This window comes from Scyliorhinus torazame, chromosome 6 (assembly GCF_047496885.1).
Source record: "Scyliorhinus torazame isolate Kashiwa2021f chromosome 6, sScyTor2.1, whole genome shotgun sequence".
Taxonomy (NCBI): Eukaryota; Metazoa; Chordata; class Chondrichthyes; order Carcharhiniformes; family Scyliorhinidae; genus Scyliorhinus; species Scyliorhinus torazame.
Window position 1 is genome coordinate 47802759 of NC_092712.1, and position 21403 is coordinate 47824161.

Below are 21403 nucleotides of genomic sequence, written 5' to 3' on the forward strand. Positions count from 1 at the left end.
CATCACACCTGGGTCGGGATTCTCCCTTTTGGGGAGAAAACGGGTGAGAATTACTCCGGACTTTTTCCTCGAAAGTCCGGGCTGATTCTCTGTTTTCCACTTTGGTGGGCAGAATAGGAGAGCAAACTGTTAGTCAAATGGAGAGAGACTGCAGAATGTTGAGGTACAGAGGGGTCTGAGTCACAAAGCAGCACGGTAGCATAGTGGTTAGCACAATTACTTCACAGCTCCAGGATCCCAGGTTCGATTCCTGGCTGGGTCACTGTCTGTGCGGAGTCTGCATGTTCTCCCCGTGTGTGCGTGGGTTCTTCCGGGTGCTCCGGTTTCCTCCCACAGTCCAAAGATGTGCAGGTTAGGTGGATTGGCCATGATAAATTGCCTTTAGTGTCCAAAATTGCCCTTAGTGTTGGGTGGGGTTACTGGGTTATGGGGATAGGGTGGAGGTGTGGGCTTGGGTAGGGCGCTCTTTCCAAGAGCCGGTGCAAACTCAATGGGCCGAATGGCCTCCTTCTGCACTGTAACTTCTATAATTCTATGAAAAAGCAAACATGCAGGGTCAGCAGTTAGGAAGGCAAATAGTAAAGCCATTGGGTGGGATTCTCCAACCCTCCACACCGAAATCGCGCTCGGCGCGGGGGCGGAGTATTACCCCAAATTGGCTCCCATGTCAGCATGCGATTCTCCGGCGACCGGAGAATTGGTGGCAGTCGCGCGTGCGCGATCGACGCGGCGCCGGTCGGGGGCCGTTGAAAGCATCCTCCGCGCCGAATCTCCGCGCTCGACGGGCCGCCATTTTCCATGGCGATTGTCGCGCGATGTCCGTTCATCCATTGTCGCAGTGGATTTATATGCTGCGTTTGTGTAACCTACCTCTTCACTCACCTGATGAAGGAGCTACTCTCCGAAAGCTAGTGATACCAAATAAACCTGCTGGACTTTAACCGAGTGTTGTCAGACTTCTTACTGTGCCCACCCGAGTCCAACGCCGGCATCTCCACATCACAGCTGTACCGGGCACTGGGGAGATGGCACAGTTTTGTTTTATTTAGAGGGATATACTTGTATTGGAAGCAGTTCAAAGGAGTTTCATTCGGCTGATTCCTGAGATTGAGGGTGTTGTCTTACTGAAGAAAGGTTGAGCAGGTTGGGCCTCTACTCATTGGGGTTCAGAAGGGTAAGAGGTGATCACATTGAAACAGATAAGACTCTGACAGAGCTTGACAGGGAAGAGCGAAGAGGATGTTTCCCCTTGTGGGAGAATCTAGAACTAGGGGACAAAAGTTTCAAAATAAGGGATGTGCCATTTAACATAGGAGTGAGGAGGGATTTCTCCTCTGTGGAGCTTTTGGAATTCCCTTCCACATTGAGCAGTATAGACTGAGTCATTGACTATAATCAAAGGCTGAGTCAGACAGATTTTTCACCACTGTTAGTGTATTATATGTATTGTGGTAAACTGTTACTCTATTACATGTATTGTGGTAAACCACTGCCTGATGGCTCCGCCTCCCCGCGGGCTCGGTATAAAGGTGGCTGTCCTCGGCCCTGCCCCAGTTCGGGATCAGTGGCCAGGAGGCTATCTGTTTAGCTTATTAAAGCCACAGTTTCGTTCACTACTCATCTTGTGTTGATTGACGGCACATCAATTTAATGAGCTAAACTTTTCAGATGAATTCATCGCTCAAGCCTGATCGCCTGGAGCTGGACCCACAGGCAGCCGACTCCACTGCAACATTCGAGCACTGGCTAAGCTGCTTCGAAGCTTACTGCGGATCCTCCACCGACGACGTCACCGACCTCCAAAAGCTCCAAATACTCAATGCACGGGTGAGCCCACAAGTTTTCCTTCTTATCAGAGACGCCCCCTCGTATACAAAGGCGATAATGCTGCTGAAGGGACAGTACGTGAAGACAGTAAACGAGGTGTATGCTAGGCACCTCCTTGCCACGAGGCGACAACGCCCCGGAGAATCACAAGCCGGATTTCTGCGTGCCTTGCGGGTACTCGGCCGGAACTGTGCTTGCCAGGCGGTATCGGCTGTCCAACACATGCAGCTGCTGATCAGGGACGCCTATGTCGCGGGCATTAAATCCAATTACATCCGCCAGCGCTTGCTAGAAGGGGTACACTCGGCCTCCCAGAGACAGTGCAGCTCTCAAACTCGCTGGAAGCGGCTTTCCAGAACATGGAGGCCTACACCTCCGACCAAGCGGCACCCTCGTAGACGACGTGAGCGCCGCCATCACCCGACTCGAGTGCGGCGCAAGCCTGTGCCGCGGAGCAGCCCGCCAACGCCGGAAGCCCGAAGTGCTACTTTTGCGGCCAGGGTAAGCACTCCAGACAACGCTGCCCTGCACGGAACGCGATTTGCAACAGGTGTGGGAGGAAGGGCCACTTCGCCAGAGTCTGCCAGGCCCGACCTGTCCCTAAAGTTCCTAGGCCCAGCAGCACTGCCTGTTGTCTGTAGGGACCGCCCCCATCCGCCGCGCCACCTGCCATGTGCGACCCGTGGGCGCCGCCATCTTCGCCGCCATCTTTGATTCCACTCGCCATGCACGACCCATGGGGGCCGCCATTTTGGAACCACTCCACCGCCTCCCGGGACCCCTGCTCACCTGGTCGTACGCTACCTCCAACCGGCCCACCCACCGCCTTCCGAAGCTCGCCTCCATCACACTCGACCAGTCTCGACTCATCGTCTCACGGAATCCACGATGACCGTCCGGATCAAAGGGCACGAGACGGCCTGCCTCTTCGACTCCGGGAGCAGACTGCTTTATCCACCCAGACACGGTAAGGCGCTGCTCCCTCCCAATTTTGCCCGTGACCCAGAAAATCTCCCTGGCTTTCGGATCACATTCCGTAGAAATCCGGGGGTACTGTGTCGCGACCCTTTCGGTACAAGGCGTAGAGTACACTAACTTCCCCATCTCTGCGCTGCCCTATTACTGGGGCTCGACTTCCAGTGCCACCTCCAAAGCCTTACTTTAAAGTTCGGTGGACCCCTGCACCCCCCCACCCCCGCTCACCGCCTGTAGCCTCGCGACCCTTAAGGTCGCCCCACCCTCGCTCTCCGCTAACCTCACCCCGGACTGTAAGTCCGTTGCCACTAGGTCAGACGATACAATGCCCGGGACAGGGCCTTTATCGGGTCGGAGGTCCAGCGACTCCTATGAGAGGGGATCATTGAGGCTAGTAACAGCCCCTGGAGAGCCCAAGTGGTGGTCGTCAAGACTGTGGAGAAGCACCGGATGGTCATCGACTACAGTCAGACGATCAACCGGTACACGCAGCTCGATGCGTACCGCTTCCCCCGCATATCTGACAGGGTCAATCAAATTGCGCAGTATCGAATCTTCTCCACTGTTGACTTGAAGTCCGCGTACCACCAGTTCCCTATCCGCCTGTAGGACCGCCAATACACTGCCTTCGAGGCAGATGGCCGCCTCTACCACTTCCTCAGGGTTCCCTTCGGCGTCACCAATGGGGTCTCGGTCTTCCAGCGCGAAATGGACCGAATGGTTGACCAGTACGGGCTGCAGGCCACGTTCCCGCACCTAGATAATGTCACCATCTGCGGCCATGACCAGCAGGACCATGACGCAAACATCTGGCATTTCCTCCACACCGCTAAGCTCCTTAACCTCACATACAATAAGGAGAAATGCGTTTTCTGCACAACCTGCCTAGCCATCCTTGGCTACGTTGTGGAAAACGGAGGCCTAGGGCCCGATCCCCACCGCATGCGCCCCCTCCTGGAACTTCCACTCCCCCACTGCCCCAAGGCCCTGAAGAGATGCCTGGTGTTCTTCTCTTATTGTGGGTCCCCAATTATGCAGACAAGGCCCAGCCACTCATTAAATCCACCATTTTTCCCTTGACGGCTGAAGCCCGCCTGGCCTTCAACCGCATCAAGGCAGATATTTCCAAAGCCGCGAGTCCATTCCATTCCAGGTGGAGAGCGATGCATCCGACTTTGCTCTGGCCGCTACCCTCAACCAGGCGGGCAGGCCCGTGGCTTTCTTCTCCCGCACCCTCCATGCCTCCGAAATTCGACACTCCTCCGTCGAAAAGGAAGCCCAAGGCATTGTAGAAGCTGTGCGACATTGGAGGCATTACCTGGCCAGCAGGCGATTCACTCTCCTCACTGACCAATGGTCGGTTGCCTTCATGTTTAATAATACACAGCGAGGCAAAATCAAGAACGACAAGATTCTGAGGTGGAGGATCGAGCTCTCCATCTACAACTACGATATCTTGTACCGACCTGGGAAGCTCAATAAGCCCCCAGATGCCCTATCCTGTGGTACATGTGCCAGCGCACAAGTAGACCAACTTCGGGCCCTCCACAATGATCTCTGTCACCCGGGGGTCACCCGTTTTTTTCATTTTAACAAGGCTCGTAACCTGACTTACTCCATCGAGGAGGTCAGGACCATGACCAGGGACTGCCAGGTCTGCGCGGAGTGCAAACCGCACTTCTATCGGCCAGACAGAGCGCACCTGCTAAAGGCCTCCCGCCCCTTTGAGCGCCTCAGCATCGACTTCAAAGGGCCCCTCCCCTCCACTGACCGTAACGTGTACTTCCTCAACATTGTTGACGAGTACTCACGATTCCCCTTTGCCATCCCGTGCCCTGACATGACTTCTGCCACTGTCATCAACGCCCTGCACATTCTCTTCACCTTGTTCGATTTCCCCACCTACACCCATAGTGATCGGGGATCCTCTTTTATGAGCGACGAGTTGCGTCGGTTCCTGCTCAGCAAGGGCATCGCCTCAAGCAGGACGACCAGCTACAACTCCCGGGGAAACGGACAGGTGGAGAGGGAGAACGCGACGGTCTGGAAGGCCGTCCTTCTGGCCCTACGGTCTAGAAGTCTCCCAATCTCCCGCTGGCAGGAGGTCCTTCCTGATGCGCTCCACTCCACCCGGTCGCTCCTGTGCACTGCCACCAATGAGACCCCTCATGAACGTATGTTTGCCTTCCCTAGGAGGTCCACCTCAGGGGTCTAGCTCCCGTCCTGGCTGACATTCCCAGGGCCCGTCTTCCTCCGGAAGCATGCGTGGAGTCATAAATCGGATCCCCTCGTCGAGAAGGTCCTGCTCCTCCAGGCCAACCCACAATATGCCTACGTGGCACATCAGGACGGGCGACAGGACACAGTCTCCCTCCGGGATTTGGCACCTGCAGGTTCCCCAGCGACCATCACCACCACCCCCGACCCTACACCGTATCCCTCTACCACTACCCGGCTACTTCAAGATTTGGCACCCGCAGGCCCACCGGCGACCATCACCACCACCCCCGCCCCTACACCGGTGCCCCCCCCCCCCACCGACTCAACGACTGGGCGAAGGAGAAGACAACACGCTCCCGGACGTGCAGGTCTCGACACCAGTGCACACACCACAGCTGGGACTGAGGCGATCACGGCGGAAGGTCAAAGCCCCTGACCGACCCGACCTTTAAGTCCACTTCACTCCCGCTGGACTCTTATTAACAGGGGGTGAATGTGGTAAACTACTGTTAGTGTATTATATGTATTGTGGTAAACTGTTACTGTACTCCATGTATTGTGGTAAACCACTTCCTGATGGCTCCGCCTCCCCTCGGGCTCGGTATAAAGGTGGCTGACCTCCGGCCCTGCCCCAGTTCGGGATCAGTGGCCAGGAGGTTTTCTGTTTAGCTTATTAAAGCCACAGTTTTGTTCACTACTCGTCTTGTGTTAATTGATGGCACATCACTTACTTAATGTGTGGGCTCTGCCAGCATTGCTGATTGAGCTCGAAGCTGGAACTGTACCCTGTCACATTTACTCGGCATATTTCCTTTGCCAGATACGTTTAACCAGTGGCTGGTTAAGGTGAGCTGAATGACCTGCCCCATCTATGTTTGTCTTGCAACTATTTTTTTGTTGCCATTTCATTAGTTTTATCCTTGGGGTTCGGGATGTTTTTTTGGAAAGTCCACGTTCATTGGCCATCCCTTGCTGAAGATGTTTTTTTCTAAAAGCCTGCTGCTTGCTTGGCCATCTCCGAAGGCCACACGAGTCAGCCATGCAATGTGAACGGGAGTTACATATAGATCGGACTACAGGGAGAGATGTCAGGTTCCCCTCCCTGAGGGCTATTAGCAAATCACTTGCATTTTTAACAATGAAAATGCGACAACTTTTATAATTATTCTGTCTTCTGCAGGCCCACAGTGGGCAGATGGTGGCGTAGTAGAAATATCACTGGATTGGTAATCGCAAGGCCCAGGCTGATGCTCTGGGAGCATGGGTTCTAATCCCACCCATGGCAGCTGATGGAATTTAAATTCAAATGGTCATTAAAAAAATACAGGAAAGAAAGCTCACCCCAGTAATAGTGAGCATGAATCTATCATTGAGTGAGAAGAACGTTTTTCACACAGCGAGTGTTTTGGGTCTGGGATGTTCTGTTTGGAAGTGTGGTGGAGGCAGGCTCAATAGAGGCATTCAAGAGGACATTCGATCATTATTTGAATAGAAGCAATGTGCAGGGGTACGGGGAAAAGGCATGGGAATGTCACTAAGTTATGCTGCTCATTTGGAGAGCTGATGCAGACAGGATGGGCCCAATGGCCTCCTTTTACGCTGTAACCAGTCTGTGATTCTGTGATTGTTGTTAAAAACAAACAAACATCAGGGGCGAGATTCCCGCCCCCGCCGGTTGCCGAATTCTCCGGCACCGGATGGGCCGAAGTCCCGCTGCTGGAATGCCTGTCCCGCCGGCGTGGATTAAACCACCTCTCTTACCGGCGGAACAAGGCGGCGCGGGCGGGCTCCGGGGTCCTGGGGGGGGCGCGGGGCGATCTGGCCCCGGGGGGGGGGTGACCCCACGGTGGCCTGGCCCGCGATCAGGGCCCACCGATCCGCGGGCGGGCCTGTGCCGTGGGGGCACTCTTTTCCTTCCGCCTTCGCCACGGTCTCCACCATGGCGGAGGCGGAAGAGACTCCCTCCACTGCGCATGCGTGGGGATGCCGTGAGCGGGCGCTGACGCTCCCGCGCATGCGCCGCCCGGCAATGTCATTTCCGCGCCAGCTGGCGGGGCACCAAAGGCCTTTTCCGCCAGCTGGCGGGGCGGAAATCAGTCCGGCGCGGGCCTAGCCCCTCAAGGTTAGGGCTTGGCCGGTCAAGATGCGGAGGATTCCGCACCTTTGGGGCGGCGCGCTGCGGACTGACTTGCACCGTTTTTTGGCGCCGGTCGGCGGACATCGCGCCGATTACGGAGAATTTCGCCTCTGGTTCACTTTAATGTCCTTTGGGGAAGAAAATCTGCCATCTTTACCTGGTCTGGCCTACATGTGACTTCTGACCCGTGACAATATGGTTGACTCTGAAATGGCTGAGCAAGCCACTCTGTTCAAGGGCAATAGGGGATGAGCAAGAAATGCCGGCCTTGCCGCATCCCATGAATGTTTTTTTAAAAAACAAGCACGTTTATTGAAGAACGCACAGCAGCTTGTAACTTCCATCTCCCTTAGTAATTACACCAAGATCTAAGCACCTGTCGAGGTTGAGTCGAAGAGGAAAACATCTGTTGACTGTGTTAAACATTAATGCCGAACCTGTTTCTCTTAGGACTCTGCTGTGCATGCTAAAAAGGTTTGTGCAATTTGTCAGGCACCCTGCAGACTACTGGCTGTCACAAAGGCAGAAGGAGAACCGACATCTGATAATAATAAACATCTGCGATGTGTCAGAACTGTGCCTCAGATTTATGCGCTGACTGTAAATATGTACAGGGTGGAGCTTCCACCTTCAGTAATGTTGAGGAGAGAAAAAAAAAGCGTTTGTTAAAAAGTATTACAACGCCGCTGAGGATTACCAACAGATTATTTGTATATTTGTAACCACGCTCTGGGGATTTAGAAATAAGGGCTACAGAATTGGGGTTAAACCATTCAGGCCCTCAAGTCTGTCCTGCTATTTAATTAGATTATGGCTGATTTGTATCTTAATTCCATTTACCCACATGGTTCCATGTATTCGTTCACATCCTTAGCTAACAGTTTGGTTTCGTTGGTTCTGCTCTATCTCTGATACAAATGCCATGGCTCAAACCGCCGCTCTGGATATTTGAGCACAAAACCCAAGCTGACACAACACCGCCCCACTGAGGAATGCTGCATTGCTGGGTGGTACGGTTGGACAAAATATTAAACTGCACAACAGAGATAATGGGTGGGATTCTACGTTTCTGAGACTAAGTATTGAGGCCGACGCAGAATTCGTGGACTTTCACAAAGGCAAAACTGTGCCGAACCTGGGTCGATTCAGCAACTGTGGAGAGACTAGCACCGGCGTCACACAATCGATTCCAGTGAAAAACGGTGCGGGATTCGCCAGGCCCGTGATTGACACTCGTGAGGCTGACAAGCTGCAGCTGCATACACACACTTCACTCCCATTAGGGGCTGGTTTAGCACAGTGGGCTAAATAGCTGGCTTGTAAAGCAGACCAAGGCCAGCAGCGCGGGTTCAATTCCCGTACCAGCCTCCCCGAACAGGCGCCGGAATGTGGCGACTAGGGGCTTTTCGCAGTAACTTCATTTGAAGCCTACTTGTGACAATAAGCGATTTTCAAACACTATCCCGGCCAACAAGCTGGCAGTGGTTGTGCTGGAGCATGCCCATACAGCTGATGGGTCTCGAATCCAACACATCTGATCCGCTCCTTATCGCCCCGCCACAAATGGGCTGGCTGAAAGATTTGTTCAGGCAATGAACCATTATTGAAGGTAACTCATGCGCAAGTATCATTGTCGAAATGACTTAGCCAATTCCTGGTGACATACAAGAATTCAGCAAATTTGACAACTCAAAGTTCTCCGGGGTTTCTCGTGATAAAACATCATTACGTACAGCGTTTGATTTGCTGTGGCCACCGAAGAGGAATTGTTGAGAGGAAACAGCAAAGTCAGGGCTAAACGCCGTGCTTTTCAGAAAGGTCAGGAATTATTGGCAGGGAACTATACCACCAGTGAGAGGTGGATATCTGTAATCGTCTTAGCACAGACAGGGCCGGTCTCCTACACTGTCAAACCGGGATGATGTAGTGTGAGGAACACATGCTGATTAAAGTGTTTGCTGGATTCATAAATAAACATGGTTTTGTTTTAAAAGTACTTTAGATCTCTGTTTCATCACACCTGTAAAGTAGGCCATTGTGCTCCCCATAACCACAATCTATTAAAAGTCGTGGGTCAGGTGAACTCCATGATATACTTTAGTGTTCTCTAAACCCTGGCCCATAACAATATATAACAAATAACAGTGGACCCAGCACTGATCACTGAGGCACACCGCTGGTCACAGGCCTCCAGTTTGAAAAACCACCCGGCACAACCACCCTTTGGCTTCAGTCGCCAAGCCAATTTTGTATCCAATTGGCTACCTCACCCTGTATTCCGTGAGATTTAACCTTTTGCAACAACCAACCATGCGGTACCTTGTCAAAGGCCTTGCTAAAGTCCATGTAGACAACATCTACTGCCCTACCTGCATCAATCATCTTAGTGACCTCCTCGAAAAACTCTATCAAGTTAGTGAGACATGACCTCCCCTTCACAAAACCGTGCTGCCTCTCACTAATACGTCCATTTGCTTGCATATGGGAGTAGATCCTGTCTCGAAGAATTCTCTCCAGTAATTTCCCTACCACTGAAGTAAGGCTCACCGGCCTATAGTTCCCGGGATTATCCTTGCTACCCTTCTTAAACAGAGGAACAACATTGGCTGTACTGCCCTCATCTACCTTCTTGGTCACCCCCTCAAAAAACTCAATCAAATTGGTGAGACATGGCTTTCCCCTTTCAAAGCCATGCTGACTTTCCCCAATTAGCCCTTGTCTGTCTAAATGCCTGTAGATCCTGTCCCTCATAATACCTCACAACAATTTATCCATTACAGAAGTAAGGCTAACCGGTCTGTGGTTCCCAGACTTATACCAAAAGCCCTTCTTAAACAAGGGCACAACATTTGCTACCCTCCAATCTTCAAGCACATCTCCTGTCGATGATGCAAATATTTCAACTAGGGGGCCGGCAATTTCCCCCCTCGCCTCCCAGAACGTCCTGGGATACATTTCACCAGGTCCCAGGGATTTATCTATCTTGATGCGCTTTAATACCTCCAGCACCTCCTTGTCTGTAATATATACACTCCTCAAGACATCACTGTTTATTTCCCCAAGTTCCCTAACATTCGTGCCTTTCTCAACAGTAAATACTGATGAGAAATTCTAATTTAGGACCTCTCCCATCCCTTGTGGATCTGCACATAGATGACCTTATTTATCCATAAGTCCCTCTCCCTAGTCACCCTTTTACCCTTTATGTATCTTTATGTAAAAGCTCTTTGGATTTTCCTTTGCCTTATCTGCCAAGACAATCTCATGTCCCCTTTTTGCCCACCTAATTTCTCTCTTAACTCTTCACAAGCCTTATGCTCTTCAAGGGATCCACTTGATCCCAGCTGCCTATGCACGTCATATGCCTCCTTCTTTTGACCATGGCCTCAATATCCCGAGCCATCCATGGTTCCCTCCTTCTACCAGCCTTACCCTTCACTCTAAGAGGAATGCTCACCCTGAACCCTAGTTAACACCTTTTTGAAAGACTTCCACTTACCATCTGTCCCCCTGCCTGCAAACAGGCACCCCCAATCAACTTTAGAAAGTTCCCACCAAATACCCTTGAAATTTGCCTTGCCCCAATTTAAAATTTTAACTTTTGGGCCAGAACTATCATTCTCCATAGCTATCTTAAAACAAATAGAATTATGGGGTGAAATTCTCCATTAGTGACGCGATGTCCGCCGACCGGCGCCAAAAACGGCGCAAATCAGTCCGGCATCGCGCCACCCCAAAGGTGCGGAATTCTCTGCACCTTGACCGGACGAGCCCTAACCTTGAGGGGCTAGGCCCACGCCGGACTGATTTCCGCCCCGCCAGCTGGCGGGAAAGGCCTTTAGTGCCCTGCCAGCTGGCGCGGAAATGACATTGCCGGGCGGCGCATGTGCGGGAGCATCAGCGGCCGCTCACGGCATCCCCGCGCATGTGCTGTGGAGGGAGTCTCTTCCGCCTCCGCCATGGTGGAGACCGTGGCGAAGGCAGAAGGAAAAGAGTGCCCCCACGGCACAGGCCTGCCCGCGGATCGGTGGGCCCCGTTCGCGGGCCAGGCCACCGTGGGGGCACCCCCCTGGGGCCAGATCGCCCCGCGCCCCCTCCAGGACCCCGGAGCCCGCGGGCATTTTAGCAGCGGGACTTCGGCCCATCTGGGCCGGAGAATCGCTGGGGGGGGGGGGGGCTCGCCAACCGGCGCGGCGCAATTCCCGTCCCCGCCGAATCTCCGGTGCCGGAGAATTCGGCAACCGGCGGGGGCGGGATTCACGCCAGCCCCCGGCGATTCTCCGACCTGGCGGGAGGTCGGAGAATCTCGCCCCAATGGTCACTGGTCCCAAAGTGATCCCTCACTAACACTTCCATCACCTGCCCTTCCTTATTCCCCAAGAAGAGGTCAAGTTTGGTCCCCTCTCTAGCTGGGCCATCCATATATTGAATGAGGAATTCTTCCTGAATACACTCGATAAATTTCTCTTCATCCAAACCCCTAATGCTATCGTTGTACCAGTTAACGTTGGGAAAGTTAAAGTCCCCAACTATACCCACCCTATTTTCCGGCACTATCTGTAATCTCTTCACATATTTGCTCCTCAATATCCCGCTGTCTCTTTGGGAGCCGATAGTACAGTCCTATCAAAGTGATCTCACCCTTCTAATTTTTCAGTTGCAATCATAAAATTTACAGTGCAGAAGGAGGCCATTCGGCCCATCGAGTCTGCACCAGCCCTTGGAAAGAGCACCTGACCTAAGCCCACACCTCCACCCTATCCCCATAACCCAGTAACCCCACCCAACCTTTTTGGACACCAATCCACCTAACCTGCACATCTTTGGACTGTGGGAGGAAACCGGAGCACCCGGAGGAAACCCACGCACACACGGGGAGAACGTGCAGACTCCGCACAGACAGTGACCCAGCCAGGAATCGAACCTGGGATCCTGGAGCTGTGAAGCAATTGTGCTAACCACTATGCTACCATGCTACCCATATTGACTCAGTGGATGAACCCCCCTTTATATACCCTCTCAGTATTGCCATGATATTCTCCCTAATTAAAAATGCAACTCCCCCTCCTCTCCCATCTCCTGGTCTATCTTTCATATAGCATCTGAACCTTGGAACATTGAGCTGCCAGTCCTGCCCCTCCTTTAACTAAGTTTCTGTGATAGCTATAATATCCCAATCCCACGTACCTGCCACATTAGTTTAAACCCTCCCCAACAGCGCTAGCATACAACCCCCTAGGACATTGGTTCCAGTCCTGCCCAGGTATAGGCCGTCCGATTGGTAATAGCCCCATTTCCCCCAGAACCGGTTCTGATGTCCCAAAAATCTGAATCCTTCCCTCCTGCACCATCTCTCAAGCGATGCGTTCATCCTGCCTACCCTGTCATTCCTACTCTGCCTAGCACGTGGCACTGGTAGCAATCCAGAGATTTGTACCTTTGAGGTCCTACCTTTTAGTTTAGCTCCTGGAAAGTCTGGATGGTTTAGTGGTAATTGGTCGTCGTTGGTTGTTATTGTCTCTTTCTGGCATTCATCAGCCAATACTGTGCAGAGTCTGCACATCCTCCCCGTGTGTGCGTGGATTTCCTCCGGGTGCTCCTGTTTCCTCCCACAGCCCAAAGATGTGCAGGTTAGGTGGATTGGCCATGATAAATTGCCCTTAGTGTCCAGAATTGCCCTTAGTGTTGGGTGGGGTTACTGAGTTATGGGGATAGGGTGGAGGTGTGGGCTTGGGTAGGGTGCTCTTTTCAAGAGCCGGTGCAGACTCGATGGGCTGAATGGCCTCCTTCTGCACTGTAAACTCTATGACATGAAATCTATGAAATCAGGTTGTTAGTGGGGGGTTTTCTTCTTCTTTCGCCTTACTGGGCACCTGGAAGTTCCTTGTGGTTGAGGCACAGTCTTCCTGTGTATGGAAGATGACCGGGTAGATTGTTTAGTCACACAGGTTGTGTCAAACTACTACCTGGTGGCAGCAGATGCTGTGGTTTTGGCACGCTGGCTGGAGGTTGTTGGGTTTGTGAGCTGAGGTATTATAGGTATTCCGGTATCTGAGAGGCTGAAGTACCATTGGTAGAACCTGTATTCTTGCTATTGGCTAGAGTGTATAATAGCTCCGCCCTGATAGGTGGGGTATAAGAACCTGTGGCGTCCCAGCAGCCCTCATTCTGTACCTGAGCTGCTGGGGGAAACATCTAGCTTATTAAAGCCTTCAGTTGGACTACAACCTCGTTTTAGTGGTCATTGACCGTGCATCATGAGGTGACTACCCTCGCTGGTGGAGATAAAGGCTTCTCTGAAGGTCATTACAACTCTAGCATCGCTTTCACCAGATTTGTTCTCTCTGTCCCTTCCATTTGTCATTTCCCATATTAGTGCCTATCTCTCTTCCCTTGTCTCTGCTCTTTGGTTTACCACATCTTCCCAAACTTGACCTCTTACCCCTACCATTTTGTTTAAAACTCTGTCCACTTCCCTCGTTATGACAATAAAGATTATGATTATTATCATTAAAGACCTGGGGCGAGATTCTCCGACCCCCCAGCGGGTCGGAGAATGGCCGTTGGCCGCCGTGAATTCCGCCCCCGCCGCCCGCCTAAGTCTCCGAAGGGAGAAAAGTCGGCGGGGCGTCAATGGCGCCGCACACCTTGGAGAATGGCACGGGTGGGCGCAAGGCAATCGATTTTGGGGCTGCCGATATCCTCCCGTCCGGATGGGCCGAAGTCCCGCCGACGTGATGACGGGTCACGTCGGCGTAAATCAAACCAACTTTCAATCGGCGTCAACCAGTGCTCAAGGTTTACGCCGACCAGCGTGGAGGTGGGTGACGGCCTGGGGGGGTTGGCCGCTGGGCAGGCGATGGCGTGGCCGCAGTCTGAATGTGTGGGGGAGAGGTGTGTCTAGGGTTTTGTGTGTGTGTGTGCGGCGGTGGGGGGGGGAGTGGTTAGAGTGGGCTGGGCTCCGGGGGAGTGCCGCGAGGGGGGGTCCGTGCCGGGGAGGAGGATGGGGACCGTGCCGGGGAGGGGGATGGGGTCCGTGCCGGGGAGGGGGATGGGGGGGGGGTCCGTGCCGGGGAGGGGGATGGGGGGGTGTCCGTGCCGGGGAGGAGGATGGGGTCCTTGCCATTGAGGAGGATGGGGTCCGTGCCGGGGAGGGGGATGGGGTGCGTGCCGGGGAGGGGGATGGGGTCCGTGCCGGGGAGGAAGATGAGGTCCGTGCCGGGGAGGAGGATGGGGTCCGTGCCGGGAAGGAGGATGGGGTCCGTGCCGGGGAGGGGGATGGGGTCCGTGCCGGGGAGGGGGATGGGGTCCGTGCCGGGGAGGGGGATGGGGGGGGTCCGTGCCGGGGAGGGGGATGGGTTGCGTGCCAGGGAGGGGGATGGGGTCCGTGCCGGGAGGAGGATGGGGTCCGTGCCGGGGAGGAGGATGGGGTCCGTGCCGGGGAGGAGGATGGGGTCCGTGCCGGGGAGGGGGATGGGGGGGTCCATGCCGGGGAGGGGGATGGGGGGGGGTCCGTGCCGGGGAGGGGGATGGGTTGCGTGCCGGGGAGGGGGATGGGGTCCGTGCCGGGGAGGGGGATGGGGTCCGTGCCGGGAGGAGGATGGGGTCCGTGCCGGGGAGGAGGATGGGGTCTGTGCCGGGGAGGAGGATGGGGTCCGTGCCGGGGAGGGGGATGGGGTCCGTGCCGGGGAGGGGGATGGGGTCCGTGCCGGGGAGGAGGATGGGGTCAGTGCCGGGGAGGAGGATGGGGTCCGTGCCGGGGAGGGGGATGGGGTCCGTGCCGGGGAGGAGGATGGGGTCCGTGCCGGGGAGGAGGATGGGGTCTGTGCCGGGGAGGAGGATGGGGTCCGTGCCGGGGAGGAGGATGGGGTCCGTGCCGGGGAGGAGGATGGGGTCCGTGCCGGGGAGGAGGATGGGGTCCGTGCCGGGGAGGAGGATGGGGTCCGTGCCGGCGAGGGGGATGAGGGGGGGGGGTTCGTGCCGGGGAGGGGGATGGGGTCCGTGCCGGGGAGGAGGATGGGGTCCGTGCCGGGGAGGAGGATGGGGGGGGTTCCGTGCCGGGGAGGGGGATGGGGGGGGGGTCCGTGCCGGCGAGGGGGATGGGGTCCGTGCCGGGGAGGAGGATGGGGTCCGTGCCGGAGAGGAGGATGGGGTCCGTGCCGGGGAGGGGGATGGGGTCCGTGCCGGGGAGGGGGATGGGGGGGGTGGGTCCGTGCCGGGGAGGGACGTGGGTGGGGGGGGGGGGGGGCAAGTGAGTTGGTCCACCTGGCCAGGTGCCAGCCTCCAACAGTCGGACCCATGCGGTCCATGCCACCTGGCTGGGGGGAGGAGGGGGATATGGGGGATATGGGGGAGGGGGGATATGGGGGATATGGCGGCAGCCGCTAATGTCCATGTTGCCCTGGATGAGGAGGAGGAGGAGCGTGCTAGAGAGGCGGCGCAGGCTGCCGCAGAGGGGCAGGCGGCAGCTGACCAGGCTGGAGGGACACCTGACCAACAGGACGAGGAGGGGGAGGAGGACGTCGCGGCCCCACGGCAACGGAGGCACCCGAGGGCGCCCCGTGTGTACCGGCCCCGGCAGTCATACCAGGATCTCACGGACCGAGAATGCAGGAGGAGACTCCGGATGAGCCGGGAGACCGTGGCACACATCTGCCACCTGCTGGCGCACCTGTCACCGCGTGGCACTGGTGGGGGTCACCGGCTGGGCCAGCGGGCACGGGACAGGCTGATAGCCGCCCGCTTCACTGACTAGATGGGCGTGGGAATCGGGCAGTATGGCCACAGACCGCAAAACATGGCAACAGCCGACCACCCACCCCCCCACCCATCCACCCACCCAGCACCCTCACCCCCCTCCCGAACCCCACCCACCCCACCCGCATGCACACCACCCCCCCATTGCCGATCCACCTGCGGCACAATGGCCGGGCTCACACAGTTGCCGGTGGACGCGTGTCTATTGCAGGCCATGGAGGATGATGACAACCCGCCCTGCGATGAGCTCCTGGCTCCACATCGTTGGACTATGTCTGACCCATGGCCACAGTACCACCATCCACCCGGACAATCCCTGCATGCGGCTGTGACACTGCAGCGCACGGTCCCGTCCTCTGCCCGGGGGGGTGTTGATGGCGGCCCAGGGGGAGGGGGCAGACTCACCTGGGGCTGAGGTAAGACCACCCCTCACACACACACTTGCGCTCAACGTACATGACACCCCCGCACGCTTTGGACAGAGCACAAAGGCAGCTTCTTTAGGTGTAACATTGACTTTAATAACGAAAGGAGTTCATGCACGTGCCCTAGCCCCTAAACCTCATCTGTGCCCTGCACCCGTGCCAACTTACTCAGTGTCTAATTGTTTGGCCTGATGGACCCTATGACTACGTCTATGTGGTTCCCCAGACGGTACAGCAGAACTGGAGGTGGACTACTGTGATTCCTGCCCTCTGACACGGGATCTCTTTGGCGGCCGTTTCCTGGGGCGTCCTGGCCTAGATGGGCGAGGCTGCGGCCTGGGCGACTGGGATCGCGAGCTGCCAGCCTGTCCTGCCCGTTGCCCACCCGATGCACCTGGGACGGAAGGGGGAGAGTCCGAGGTGTCGCGGTGTTCCGGGACCTCCCCTACAGGGGGACCCGGGACGGACCACAGCACCTCCTCCTCCCTCGGGGTACCCGATGGCCCCCAGGCTTCTACATGGGTGGGGGATGCCCCCCCGACATCTGGTGCTGCCAGTCCTGGAGGCCCGTGCTGGTATCGACAGGGGTCTGCAGGTTTGCAGCCATGGAGCTCTGGGGATTGGCAAGCCCTGTCTGTGACAGTGCGACGCCGGCTCGCACGTGGGCAATGGCGCCGATGCCCTCAGCGATGGCCTGCTGAGACTGGGCCATGGCCTGCAGAGACTGGGCTATGGCCTGCTGAGACTGGGCCATGGCCTGCAGAGACTGGGCCATGGCCTGCAGAGACTGGGCCATGGCGTTGAGCGCCTCTGCCATCTGCCGCTGGTGCTGGCTCATGGCCTCCTGTGAGAGGGCAGCCATGTCCTGGGCCACAGACGCCGCCTGCACAGAAAGCCCCAGGCCTCGCAAACCGTTCCCCATGTCTGACACCGTCGCACCCATTGCCTCCACCGCAGACGCCACCCGTGCGGTGTCGGCCTGGGTGGCACGCATGACCGGCACCACTCCCAGCTCCTGGACGCAGGTGGACTCCTCCACCTGCGACTGCAGCCGCCGCAAGCCGCCCGTCACCCTCTTCGCTCGTCTCCGGTTCGGTGGTTGCATCGGATCTATGGGTGGGTGTGGTAACTCCAGGAAACCGGGATCCATCTGGGCGGCAGGTGTTCGCTTGGGCTGGGCTGCCCTCCGACCGGCCGGCCCCTCTGCTGCTCCTACCTCCACCTGCTGTACCGGGACGGCTGTGTTGTGCGCACCAGTGAGTGTACCAGATGCCTCATCACTAAAGTGCCCAACCGAGGTGAGCGTCTCTGCGATGGTGGTGGGTGTTGGTGACAGCAGTGGCGTTGTGTCGTGCGCATCGTCCCACTCTGAGTCCATGGCACTTTGGGGTGGCAGTTCGTCTCCGCCCATCCAATCTGTGTCACTGTCCGGTATTTCAGTTTCCTGGGTAGTGGTGTCCTGGGTAGGGGTGTCCTGGGTAGTGGTGTCCTGGGTAGTGGTTTTGTGGCTCGGCTGTGACGGGGGCCTGTTATTGCCCCTCTCGTCGCTGGGTGGCACACGCCTGCGTCGTCGCACCCGCACAAGACGGGGACATCGTCTCCCTGTTTCTCCAGGTCTCTCCATCTCCAGTGGCCTCCGAGGGGCATCCTGCGGGCGTCGCAGGCCAGAGGGTCCGGGTCTCTCCATCTCCAGTGGTCTCCAAGGGGCATCCTGCGGGCGTCGCATGCCAGAGGGTCCGGGTCTCTCCATCTCCAGTGGTCTCCAAGGGGCATCCTGCGGGCGTCGCAAACCAGAGGGTCCGGGTCTCTCCATCTCCAGTGGTCTCCAAGGGGCATCCTGCGGGCGTCGCATGCCAGAGGGTCCGGGTCTCCCCATCTCCAGTGGTCTCCAAGGGGCATCCTGCGGGCGTCGCATGCCAGAGGGTCCGGGTCACTCCGTCCCCCGTGGTCTCCGAGGGGCATCATGCGGGCGGTCTGCATCTACGGGGATGGGTGCCTCGACGTTTGCTCCTGCGATACACAATGAAGCATGCATGGTTAGACACGCAGGCAGTGATATGGGGGAGGGGGGATATGGGGGAGGGGGGATATGGGGATGGGGGGATATGGGGACAGGCTGTCGGTGGCTCACTTGCTGGTGGGCCCCCGACCTCTGCATCAGCAACCTCCCGGTCCTCAGGTCCGCCAGCCAGTTCCAGGGCCCTTCCCTCATGTTCAGTCAGTGGCCTCTCATCAGCTGGGCCTCCTCCAGTCCTCACATGCTCCCTGGTGTTGTGTGCGCGTTTCTCCTGTGGGGGGTGGTGGCAGGGGTAAAAGGCAACAGTGTTAGACAGGTATATGAATGCACGCCATTGGTTGCGCGTGTATAGCAGAGGTTAAGGTTAGGGCTGGATTGACTTGGGGAAATGGGGGAAGGCGGATATGGGGGATATGGGGGAGGGGGGATATGGGGGAGGGGGATATGGGGGATATGGGGAGGGGGATATGGGGGAGGGGGGATATGGGGAGGGGGATATGGGGGAGGGGGGTATGGGGAGGGGGGTATGGGGGATATGGGGGAGGGGGATATGGGGGAGGGGTGATATGGGGAGGGGGATATGGGGGAGGAGGGATATGGGGGATATGGGGGAGGGGGGATATGGGGCATATGGGGGAGGGGGGATATGGGGGAGAAGGGATATGGGGGATATGGGGGAGGGGGGATATGGGGGATATGGGGAGGGAGGCTATGGGGGAGGGGGGATATGGGGGAGGGGGGATATGGGGGATATGGGGGAGGGGGGATATGGGGGATATGGGTGTAGCGCACAAAGACTCACGAGAGACGAATAGAGATGAAGTCGATGAGGCTTTATTAAGTGTGACTTGTTCCCCGCAGTTCAGTAACAAACTGGCCTGCGGGGGAGAACTCCTGGTTCTTATACTCCACCTTCAGGGCGGAGCTAGAGGTCAACAGCCAACCAGGACCCGGGATCTGTCAGCCAATGACATCACGGCTTCACAGTCCCACATGACCCCTAATGCATACTACCACATTCACCCCTTGTTAAAAATGAACCCGGCGGGGTGGTGCTTCGCATGGTGGTAAGGGTTTACAAGGCTGGTCCTGGGAGGAAAACCTTTGCATGTCATCACAGTATGTACAGCGTTTTTTTTTTATTTTGCACTATTTACAGTGGTCGTAAGGGGGAAAAGAAAAAGTTCTCGTTAAAGTCCACAACATTGTAGTGTTACATCCGTGCCACGAGTCGGTCGGGCGGTCTGATCGTCCTTGTCGATCGCCTCGGCCCCGGTGGTGGTGCTTGTTCCCGTGTTGTCGTCTCCGGGAGCCTTACGGTTTCTGCTTCAGCTTCACTTCTGGTCGGACCTGGGAGGAGGACCGATCCTTCCGGGAAGGGGGCGGTGGCGGGGTGCGCCGGTGGCAGGGAGGGGGTGATTGGTGTCGAGGGGGTGTGCGTGTTGCCAGCGGGCGCCAGATCTCGCAGGGAGACCGTGTCCTGTCGGCCGTCGGGGTACTCCACGTAAGCGTACTGCGGGTTCGCGTGGAGGAGGTGAACCCTCTCGACCAACGGGTCCGACTTGTGCGCCCGCACATGCTTTCGGAGCAAGATGGGTCCTGGGGCCGCCAGCCAGGTCGGCAGCGACGTTCCAGAGGAGGACTTCCTGGGGAAGACAAGGCGGCGCTCATGAGGCGTTTGGTTAGTGCTAGTACACAGTAGCGACCGGATGGAGTGGAGAGCGTCTGGGAGGACCTCCTGCCACCGTGAAACTGGGAGGTCCCTGGACCGTAGGGCCAGTAGGACGGTCTTCCAGACCGTGCCGTTCTCCCTTTCTACTTGCCCGTTCCCCCGGGGGTTGTAGCTGGTCGTCCTGCTCGAGGCTATACCGTTGCTGAGCAGGAACTGGCGCAGCTCGTCACTCATCAAGGAGGACCCCCTGTCGCTGTGGACGTATGCGGGGCAACCGAACAGTGTGAATATGGTGTTAAGGGCTTTAATGACTGTGGCCGCTGTCATGTCAGGGCAGGGGATGGCGAAGGGGAAACGGGGGTACTCGTCCACCACATTCAGGAAGTATGTGTTGCGGTCGGTGGAGGGGAGGGGCCCTTTGAAATCCAGACTAAGGCGTTCAAAGGGACGGGAAGCCTTGATCAGGTGCGCACCATCCGGCCTGAAAAAGTGCGGTTTGCACTCTGCGCAGATGTGGCAGTTCCTTGTGACTGTACGGACCTCCTCCACAGAGTAGGGGAGGTTGCGGGACTTTATAAAGTGGTAGAACCGAGTGACCCCCGGGTGGCAGAGGTCCTCGTGGAGGGTTTGGAGGCGGTTAATTTGTGCGTTGGCACATGTGCCGCGGGATAGGGCATTGGACGGCTCGTTCAGCTTTCCGGGACGGTACAGGATCTCATAGTTGAAGGTGGAGAGCTCGATCCTCCACCTTAAGATCTTGTCGTTTTTAATTTTGCCCCGCTGTGCATTATCGAACATGAAGGCTACCGACCGTTGGTCCGTGAGGAGAGTGAATCTCCTGCCGGCCAGGTAATGCCTCCAATGTCGCACAGCTTCCACTATGGCTTGGGCTTCCTTTTCCACTGAGGAGTGGCGGATTTCTGAAGCGTGGAGGGTTCGGGAGAAAAAGGCCACGGGTCTGCCCGCTTGGTTAAGGGTGGCCGCTAGAGCTACATCGGAGGCGTCGACAGAGGGAAAGACATGGTCTGTATTAGGGGGCGGGCCTTGTCTGCGTACTGGGGGACCCACTGGGCGTAATATGAAAAGAACCCCAGGCAGCGTTTTAGGGCTTTTGAGCAGTGAGGGAGGGGAAATTCCATGAGGGGGAGCATGCGTTCGGGGTCAGGGCCTATTATCCCATTGCGCACTACATATCCCAAGATGGCTAGCCGGTTTGTGCTAAAAACGCACTTGTCCTTGTTGTACGTGAGGTTCAAGGCTTTAGCGGTCTGGAGGAATTTTTGGAGGTTGGCGTCGTGGTCCTGCTGATCGTGGCCGCAGATGGTTATGTTGTCGAGATATGGGAACGTGGCCTACAACCCGTGTTGATCAAC